Here is a 10,782-nt window from a genome sequence, read left to right on the forward strand (position 1 = left end):
AATGTCTCCAGGGGCAGAAGTGAGAGCTGCCTATAGAAATCAATAGAGAAAGCCAAGGTTTTAAAGTAGCCAGGGGAGTGTCACCCACATCCGCAATATATAAATAAATAAATAGCCCCAAAAAAAGGTGGCAGCAAAAACAAATGTCCCTGCTTTTTCTACCTTAGTTTTTGTTCTTTTAAAAACATTTAAAGATAACATTGCAAATAAAATTCCAAAGCAAGTGCAGTCCATTCTCCACGTTGCAGAAGTAGGGTTGCCATATTTCAGTAAGGAAAAACCAGGGCACCCCAAAAGCTGTTGGGCTTTTTTAAGCAGCCCTGGCAGAAGCCTCATGCTCCATCATTGACTTGCATGCAGACTGGTTGGACATCTTAAACTTTTACTTTTTTAAACTGCACAAGAAACAAGAGTCAGAGCAAAGATTCCTGTCTTTGATACTAGCATTTATTTGTTTCAGCTCACACAATTGCATCTTCAGGTAGTATACAAACGCCAGGGATGCATTCTAACATTTTATCGGCCTTCTGATTCAAGTTGTCCCAGGTCAAAGCCACACCACCTACTCACCCACAAGAGTGAGGCATTAGCGGGCCACAAAGTTTGCAGATTCTCACATTTTTGCCAAATAAAAATGGAGGGGGTGGCCCCATAAGAACTCCGTGGCATGGAATGTTTAGAAATGCTGGCAGAAGGTTGGTTGGTTTAAATTTGTTTACTCTCCTTCATCTGTAGATCAGCATAAAAATACAAGATATGTGACAATAACAATAAGGAAATAAACCAAGGGGAGAAGGGGAGTGGAAGGGGGGGAGAGATACCAAACAGAGCAGAGGAACACCAGGAACAGAGAAGAAAGAATGGAGGTGCTGGAATTCTGAGAAGAAACACTCAGCACTGCAACTGGTTTGGGGCCATGTGGTGTTTAGGAACAAAACTGCAATGGTACCTTGGTTTAAGAACAGCTTAGTTCTGAAACTTAATGCTGAAATTTGAAGTACCCCATTCTGTTGGAAGGAAACTGTCGGAAACTTTTTTAAAAAGGAACAGACTCCTCCAATAAATATATCCCAACACCTTTGGAAACAATCGTTGAAGGAATGTATCCAAGTTTCCCAAATAATATAGATATTTCTCCCTTTTAGTCTTGGAGATCTGTGTTCATATACATCCAATCCCTTTCTGTCCTCTTACTGGTGCAGCAGCAAAAGTGCTGGCACATTTGCAAAGCTAGGCAGGGCATGGTGTGGTTTTAGACTGAATGGGAGGCTGTGTGTTGAGGTTCTGGTTGGACTAGATGACCCTTGTGGTCCCTTCCGAGTCTAGGATTCCGATTCTATGACTACATGCCAAGATCCTCTAGGGATAGAGAAGAGCAGGTTCTTCCCATTGTTTCATACTAATAATACAAATCAAATATATCCGATAGTGATTTGTAATGCAAGAGGTGGGAGATGCTGAGAGGTATTTTGCTTATTTATTAGCACATGATGAGTGTTATTATAGCTATTTCTGTGGTGGTTCCTCATGGTCACGTGGTCCATTTACTAGATATATTTACACTTCAGGTTAAACCTACCTCTTCAATCAGGCCTTTGGCTGTTAAGCAACCTATAGCTTTTCAAAACAGGACAGATATTGTCTGTATTATGTGTTGTATGTTACAGAACATTCGGGGATACACTTCTATCTCCTTCTTTGGAGGTCTTTAAGCAGAGGCTTGACAACCATATGTCAGGAGTGCTCTGATGTTGTTTCCTGCTTGGCAGGGGGCTGGACTCGATGGCCCTTGTGGTCTCTTCCAACTCTATGATTCTATTCTATGATGTTCTCCACCATGTGACCATCAATACTGCAAGGTCTGGACTGGCTGAAATGGAGAAACATACAATGGATGGTTTCCAAACCTAATTTCATGTACCGTATTTTTCGCTCTATAAGACGCACCAGACGACAAGACGCACCTAGTTTTTGGAGGAGGAAAACAAGAGAAAAAATATTCTGAATCTCAGAAGCCAGAACAGCAAGAGGGATCGCTGCGCAGTGAAAGCAGCAATCCCTCTTGCTGTTCCGGCTTCTGGGATAGCTGCACAGCCTGCATTCGCTCCATAAGACGCACACACATTTCCCCTTACTTTTTAGGAGGGAAAAAGTGAGTCTTATAGAGCAAAAAATACGGTAATATTACCCAGCAGATTCAGATACATACTGAACCAAGGGAATGTCCAAGGGAAATGAGGAACAATGTATTTATGCTCTGAACCTCTCTGGGTAGACAGTTTGGTTGTATCCAGCAAGGACATTATTGTGTTCTTAAGCAACCATGAGAAAGAACCCTAACATGTATAATAATGTGTGTCAGGGATGGTAAAATCAGACTCAATAACATGTATTCCATGTTAACTAATCCAAATTAAAGAGCATAATATGGTAGGCGCTACTAGCTTGATGGATGGAACAACGCTCATGGGAGAGGATCTGCTGGCCTACCCAACATTTGTGGCAATTACAGAGCAAATACAACATTTAGCTTGTGTCCTGACTTTCCCCAAACTTTTAGGTATCAGAACCCATATATTTGTGCTCAAACTACATTTTGATCATTTTCCAGTTGTGACCATGCATCATATAGATCCTCAATCCAAAATGTGGCCAAGGTAGCACCACTATATGGACATGTTAACTGCTCCTTTCTCAGCACACAGGAAGAAAGAGAACTATATCTGGGCATGCTTAGGAAAACTGAAAACAAGGGCAAATTTGCATGTAATGTGCACTAGAATATTGGTGGAGAACTTAAATTATTGACAGCAGTATTCTGAGACAGTTGAGGAAATATGCTTTAGTTTAGGCAGTTAAGAGAGTCTGCTAAGTTGAAAGAGTGTGAGGGTATATAGAGGAATGAGAGGGTGGAGGGGGCAGGCAATGTGAAACAGATTTATAAATGGGGATATTTCTCTTTGATTGTATATTTAACCTGCCTGATGAGGCATGTGTGTGTCTTCGCCTGCTTCCCTCTTCATGGATATAGTAAAATTGCCCCTGTTAGATAGTGGATCCAATTCTTAAACTGACTATGACTAGGCAGAGCTTCAGGAGATGCCACTATCTTCCTAGGCTTTACAATATGTATCTTAATGTATTTATAATTCAGAACTTATAATACACTTAATAAAGTAATTATTATTTGTTGCTGTTTTCCCAAAGGAGAAAGAAAGAATTCTCCACCCTCGGTTTATAAGTTATTGTTAGTAAATATTAACGTGCCTTAAGATGAATGGCTTAAAAGCTCTATTACTTGCTGAATCTTTTAGTATTTATTGTCAGTTGGTTTACAACAATAGGCTTTGCCTCTTCCACGAGTCTGAAGGACAATGTCCACTTGAACCTCTCTCTCACACACATACGCAGACGTGAATAGGGAGCACATGGACAGAGGGTAAGCCCTATAAATGTCTGCATGGTTTCTCACTGCCTGCTGGGGTGAAAGAGTGTGTGTGGTGGAGAGAGGCTGGCCTTGGGTCCCACATTCTCATGACTCATTTATTTATCTATTATCTATTATGCAGAGCATTTGTATCCTGCTCTGCAGTCAAAAACAGCTCCCCAAGCCGCTCACATGCAATTAACACAAGTCCCTGCACAAGGGCTTACAATCTAAAAATGCACTCATAGAGAAAAGATAACCAAACAGACTATGAAGAAAAGCAAGAGAAACAAATTCGGGGAGGAGAAGGAAAAAGAGGAGGAGGAGGAGAAGGAGGAGGCAACCAGCCTTTTTCAAATGCAGCACTTTAAAACGCGAGATGAATGCCCTACTCTCAGCAGCTTTTCCAAAGGCCGGGAACACGCCGGCCCGGGGGCGGGGGCGGGGGGGCGATGGACCATATTGCTGCCCGGCTGCCCCCGCCCCGCGCGCCCCCCGACCCCAAATGCGGAGAGGGGGGCGGGGGCCGAGAAGCGCCTCCCTCGCCAGACGGGCGCGTCACGCAAACAAAGCCAAGGTCGGCGGGGCGGGGGGCGGGCGTGGGGGGGGGCACCCCGGAGAAGCCATTCTCTCTCTCCGTCTGGCTCTTCCCTTCTTCCCCGGGCGGGCCCTGCATCCTTCCCCGGAGCGCCCGGCCCGAGGAGGCGCGCCTGCCCGCCGCCAGCAGGCCCAAGCGGGCCTCCCGGGCTGGTCCGAGGCCGGAAGAGGCGGAGGGAAAGGACGGGGCGGCGGGGTCCGCGCGAGGTGGCGCCGCCCGCTCGCCTGCCACGACTCGCGGCTCGTCTGCGGAGGAGGAGGCGGAGCCCCAGCGGCCCAGGCTGCTGCCCAGCGAGGCCTGCTCTGCGGCCGCGACCCAGCGCGCACGGGCGCCTCGGCTCTCCGCGCTGCTGCCGCCACCGCAGTCCGGCCAGCCGCGCGGGAGGAGAAAGCGTTGCTGCGGCCGCGCTCGGAACAGGTGCGGAAGAGCGAGCCGAGGAGCCCCGCGCCGCCGCCGCCGCCTTGGTTGCGCCCGCTGTCCGCCGGCGGCTGCAGGGATCGCGCCCGGCGATGCTCCGTCTCGCCGCAGACCTGTGGCTGGGGCATCGCCTGACGGCCCGGACAGGAACATGGCGAGAATCAGCTGCGCCTTTACTTGGGAGTAAGTGGCATTGAACTTCGCCGCCGGCCTTACTTCCAAGTAAAAGATGCCCAGGCTCGGTCGGTAAGGAGGGCAGCGCTTATGCGGGAGATTGTATTCTAGTAAAAAGAATGGCAAGACGGAAGAATGGCGGCGGCGGCGGCGGCGGTTTATTGCAAAACCTACGGATTTGTGTGATTATAATTATTATTAGGGCCACCAAGGTGCATCATATTGGCGGAAATATTTAAAGCGTTTGCAACTGTTAATACGCATACCTGCAGTTTTTCACGTGTTGGTTAGGGGGGTGAGAGGAGCTGGACATGCCATGATGCCAATAAAACTCTTAAAAGTTTGCGACAATGTATCAAATGAGATTAAGCAGGTGACAAGTAGCGGTTTCGGTGCTGGAGAAAAATGACTGTCTTTGACTTCTTAGCGAAACGTTCATTAATTTGTATTCTACTCTAAATCTAATCTCCAGTGTTTTAAAGCAACTTTATTGTACTGAGTCAGACCACTGGTCCATCTAACTGCGTATTGTCTGTGCTGATTGACAGCAGCTCACCAGCGCTTCAGGCAGGAAGTATCTCCCTGACTTACCTGGAGGCGCTGCACCGCTTCCCAATTTCTCAATTTTAGTTCCTTATGGAAGAAATTTTCCAGCTGTGGGAAACATGGGCTTTCTACAACTTTTCTGAACTTTTCTTTCAGGTAAAAAAAAAAAAAAGGCAAGAGGCTACTTAAGAGATTTTCAGGGTGAGGTCTGTGGACCACTGATGGTTGACGAGCTCCATTTTGCCGGTCCTCAGAAAGGTTACAGAACCGTCCAGGATATCTGTACTTAGCCTTGACAGTTCATTCATTTCTTCCCCTCTGATAGCTGGGATCAGAGGGCTAGGGCTGTGTAATCGTGGTTATGACCATGGTTGCATTACATAGTTGCATATACTCATTAAAATGTGTTTTGTAGAACAACAAATTTTAAAAAAAACATTATTAAGCCCAAGACCCCCCAGCAATTTTCTAGTGGTTTGCAAAGGGATAAAAGCTGTTGCCTTAAATGTTGGGAAAGGGGAGAGTTTCATAGGTACTGGGGATGGAAAATTCTATACTTCAACGCGTCAGTATGATTTCACCTGCTATTTAATATTTTCATTTATTTTGTGAAAAGTTGTGCTAGCTGACAGTTGTTTAAAGATACTATAGGTTGAAGCTGTAAACATTCAAACTTGACCATTACTGAACTAAAACACAAGTTATCAAAATAAAGTACAGTACTGAAGTGCACTAGGATTTTTCCCTAGCAGATCTGCAATTGTTTTCTGTAGTGCATTTATTAATACATCTATAAGATTATATTGATAGCAAATGAACTTTTTCAGGCTGAGTGTGATAAAAGCAATAGTGATGGGCAAAAATACACTTCTGCTAGCACTGTGATTCTAAGCATACATATTGATATCAGTTCCAATTAATACACTGAAACTTCAGCAAATTTGCTTAGTGTCACACTACATGGATCAAATTTAAACATAGTTGCAGAAAACCAACCTTTATTTCCTCTGCTTGATATAAAATATTTTTGTAGTCTCTTTGTTGCAAGAATAGTGGCCCATAATTAGTAAATAGTAAGATAAGATATAATTACAGTACCTGAAGCTATTCTTATAATAATGATTAGAAAACTTTTTTAATTCCTCAAGTTTATTTGTGGGTCTTTATGTTTTAAACTTAAGTTTTTTGTGGGTTAATTTGTTTCTTTAAAAATCTACAAGATCTGTAAGGATGTCAGACATCTTAGAGAAGCTGGTGATCTTGTACTTTAGTGAAACTGAGGGATTCAGAATTCAGAAGTCCCAACTCAGGGGACTTAAATATTTTTACACACTTGAGAAATTGTAGCCTAAGGGACCAAAATCTTTTTACATACTTGAGAAATTGTAGCCTAAGGGGTTCAAACTCTTACTAAATAACTATTTCACATGTTATGAAAGATCAGTTTTAAATCGTTTTTACAGATAATATAAATACACTTTTTTCTTTAAAATTTCATATTTTTAGTGTAGTATATAAATGATAATAGATGTTCCTCAAACTAAAACTTTACTATAATCAACCTTTCAAAGCCAATAATTTTAAAATTATTTTTACCCTTTTATTTCCTGTTTTTCTCAAGTATTTTGTTTCAACAAAGCTGACAATGTACATGTACACAATATTTTCAACAATTGTTAACTTTTTATTAGTAGTGATGAAAAGGTTTTGATTGGCTGTTTCTTCTGTTTTAAATTTATCACTTCCTAAGCCTTTGGATGTCAGTGTGTTTTGAGCCCCTTTATTCTTGCATTTCTTCTTCATTTGCACACTGATTGGTTGATCTGGGGAAAAGTTCCTTTGAGAAATCTAATTTTTATTGAAGCTTCAAAAGTAACTGTGAGCTCTTTAAAAAAATGAAAATGTTGCTTAACATTTGTTGTTTTATTCCATGCAGAGTTTTATGCTGGTCGTTTCCCCTGTTTACTTAAAAGTGAGCAAATATTTACTTTGTTTTCTTGTTGAGTCATATGCAGTCATAGTCTTGTGGAAGTTTCAAAGAATTTAATTTTTCTTCATTATTTTTGAAATCACACTAAATGCCAACTTGCATGCCATAATTATGATGCTTTTAAATGAGGCAACTAAAAATAGTTTTTTTAAGAATGTATATACCTAATATACCTCCTCTGGAACGTGTCCAGAGGAGGGCAACCAAAATGGTCAAAGGCCTGGAAATGATGCCTTATGAGGAACGGCTAAGGGAGCTGGGCATGTTTAGCCTGGAGAAGAGGAGGTTAAGGGGTGATATGATAGCCATGTTCAAATATATAAAAGGATGTCACATAGAGGAGAGAGAAAGGTTGTTTTCTGCTGCTCCAGAGAAGCGGTCACGGAGCAATGGATCCAAACTACAAGAAAGAAGATTCCACCTAAACATTAGGAAGAACTTCCTGACAGTAAGAGCTGTTCGACAGTGGAATTTGCTGCCAAGGAGTGTGGTGGAGTCTCCTACTTTGGAGGTCTTTAAGCAGAGGCTTGACAACCATATGTCAGGAGTGCTCTGATGGTGTTTCCTGCTTGGCAGGGGGTTGGACTCGATGGCCCTTGTGGTCTCTTCCAACTCTATGATTCTATGATAAATAAATACATCTGAATCCTTGCTTGTATGTGCTTTACTTTTTACATCCTACTTTTTAAAGATCTAGTTGTGTAGCATTGAATTTTGTAATTAGATTAATAAATTAACTATGTCATTCTTACTCAGAAGTCTCATTGAATTCATTGTTTTGCTAACTTAGCAAAAATCAAAAGATAAACTGCTTCTAATTTGATTAAAATGAGTGTGAAATCTCAACACCTGTTTCCACAGCAAGTGTAGGAGTTGATAGACTTGGTAGTTTTTAAGTGTATTATAATAGAATATTCATAAGTAGCAGATGTATGTTAGCTTTAGTCATATAATGGAATATTTCTACACTGGAATTTCAGTAAAGCTTCAATAAAAAATTCTAGGGGGAGGTTTTACAATTGCTGTTATGTGCTAAAATCTATTTTAAGCAGCTTTAGCAAACTAAATGTATAGAGAACTACCTGATTTATACACATGTAAGGATTATTTTTAATGATATTAATAAACACACAAACTTTAATCTGGAAATCTATGATGTTTTCCCCCCCCCAAGAGTAGACAACAATTTTTACATTCACTTTATTTTTAGTTGTCAACTGTATTTCTCAGAGCCTGGGATTTATTTTATGAAAAATAAAGAAGTTACAATCAAAGCTATTAAAATAGAACTGTATGGGTAGAAAATATTACTTAGAAATTAAAATGGAATGTTAGCTGTATGAACTAACCAGATTTAAAATCTTCTACAAATATATACACACACTAAAATAGCTCTAGATGTCACAAATTTGATGTGAAATGCAAACCCTAATTATTTCATTTTGGCTCGCCTACTTTGTTTAAAATTCAACAATGAATCGCTGTTGTTTTGGCCATAAAATCTTCTTTAATGTTTTGCTCTTACAATGAAGGGGGGCTTTCGGATTCCAAACCTGGACTACATTTCCTTCCAGTAATTTCCCTCCCGCAACACGCAGGCATATCTTCTTCTATCAGCAAGGTTTTTACGTTTTAGTCCATGCTCCTCAAGTAGGTGGCAGCGGCATGAGAACTGGGTCTCATCTGAAACTGGTCGTCTAATGACCCGTCGGGTTAAAAAAATAAATGCGGGCAGAATGACAAGCTACACTTGCGCGTTGCGCGTATGCGAAGTGAAAGGACCGAGGACTCGCTTGCTGAGCAAGGGAAGGTTGCAGGTGCGACTGGATGCGCTCTTCGCCGCTTCGAGTTCTTCCCATTTGGCTTGAGCAAAACCGGGTGGAGCCCAAGGCTGCCCCTCTCCCGCCCCCTCCTCAGCCTCTCTGCCCGAGGGAAAGCAACGCTTCGTTCTGGATTCTGTGCTTGGGGTCGGGGACGGGGCTGCACTTGAGGATGCTTTGACACGTGGCCGAGGAAAGCGGGGGCCGCGCGGCTAGCGGGGAGGCGCAGCCAGCTCGCCCTGGAGGCCGAGGTGCCCCCGTCGCCGCCGCTTTGAGCCCGCGGGACTAAGCCCTGCAGGCAGCTCCCTCGCCGGCCAGAAAGCAGCTTCCCAGCTGGGCTCTGCAAAGCTCCGCCTCTCGCGCCCCAAGTCCTGCTTGCAAGAGCAAACGAAAGCCGAAGGGGAGCCGCCCCCGTCGCTCACCTGCTCCCTCGGCTAAGGAAGGAATTGTCCCGGCCGCCCGAGCCGCGGCTGGCGAGGAAAGGGAAAGGCCCGGGGAGCCCCGTCGGCTCTCGACCAGGGAATCCGGTGCGAGGGAACGAGCATTGCGCAGCCAAGGATCCGCAAAACGGGTGGCAGAAGAAGGGGGCGGCCTCCCTAGGGGCAGTACAGTGGTACCTCGGGTTACATACGCTTCAGGTTACAGACTCCGCTAACCCTGAAATATTAAAAATAAAGAAATTCCTTCCAGTAGCACCTTAAAGACCAACTAAGTTAGTTCTTGGTATGAGCTTTCGTGTGCATGCACACTTCTTCACACTTCTTCTTCTTCTTCTTCAGATTCACTTCTTCAGGGCGTATCTGAAGAAGTGTGCATGCACACGAAAGCTCATACCAAGAACTAACTTAGTTGGTCTTTCAGGTGCTACTGGAAGGAATTTCTTTATTTTGACTATGGCAGACCAACACGGCTACCTATCTGTAACTGGAACCAGAAATATTACTTCGGATTAAGAACTTTGCTTCAGGGTGAGAACAAAAATTGCGCGGTGGCAGCGGGAAACCCCATTAGCTTAAGTGGTGCTTCATGTTAAGAACAGTTTCAGGTTAAGCCCAGACCTCCGGAACAAATTAAGTACTTAACCCGAGGTACCACTGTATGTGGGACAAGGGCTCCCATAATGGGCAGCTCATTCCACTCCATCCGTGCAGCCGGGGCGTAAAATGCGCGCCTTGCAGCTCCCGGGTACCCGGAGTCCCCCGCGATGGCTGGTTCTTTGCTCGGTCCTTTCCGCGCCTGCAGTTTGCGCCCCGAGATCTGCAGCTCCTCGGGTCTGCGGGGAAGGCCTAGCATGCAAGCCTTAGGAAGCAAGGCCTGGAAAGGCAGAGAGAGCGGCCCTGGGGAGTCTGTCCGCTTCTATTCCAAATGGAGACTCCCGTCGCAGGCAGGCCTGATCTTCGCCGGTTATGCAGAAATACGGCCCGCAGAACCAGCCCGGCTGAGAAAGGGGAAACGGGATCTGCTCGATCTCCAGCCACGCTCGTCACAACGCAGAGCGGTTCCTCCGGTGAAAAGGACGCCCTTGCAGGCCCACAATCCCACTGAATTTGCTGGAATAACGTGTACGTTTCTAATGCTCTTCTGACTTCTATGCCATCCTGCCCACAGGCCGCCCTCGCCCCGGTGCAAGCAAGCGAAGGGGTGGCGGGCCAGGCCTGCCAGCATGGTCTGGGCAGGAGCAAAAAAGAACAGAAGTCTGCCGAGTCCTGAATCTGCCTCTTCCCACCTCTTTGCCGGAGGAGGGGATGCAGGGGCAGGCCTGGCCGGGATGGCTGTCAGGAGGCCTGGGGGCGGCCTCTAACTTCGAGGG

The sequence above is a fragment of the Podarcis vaucheri genome, assembly GCF_965113315.1.
Source record: "Podarcis vaucheri genome assembly, chromosome: 8".
Classification (NCBI taxonomy): domain Eukaryota; kingdom Metazoa; phylum Chordata; class Lepidosauria; order Squamata; family Lacertidae; genus Podarcis; species Podarcis vaucheri.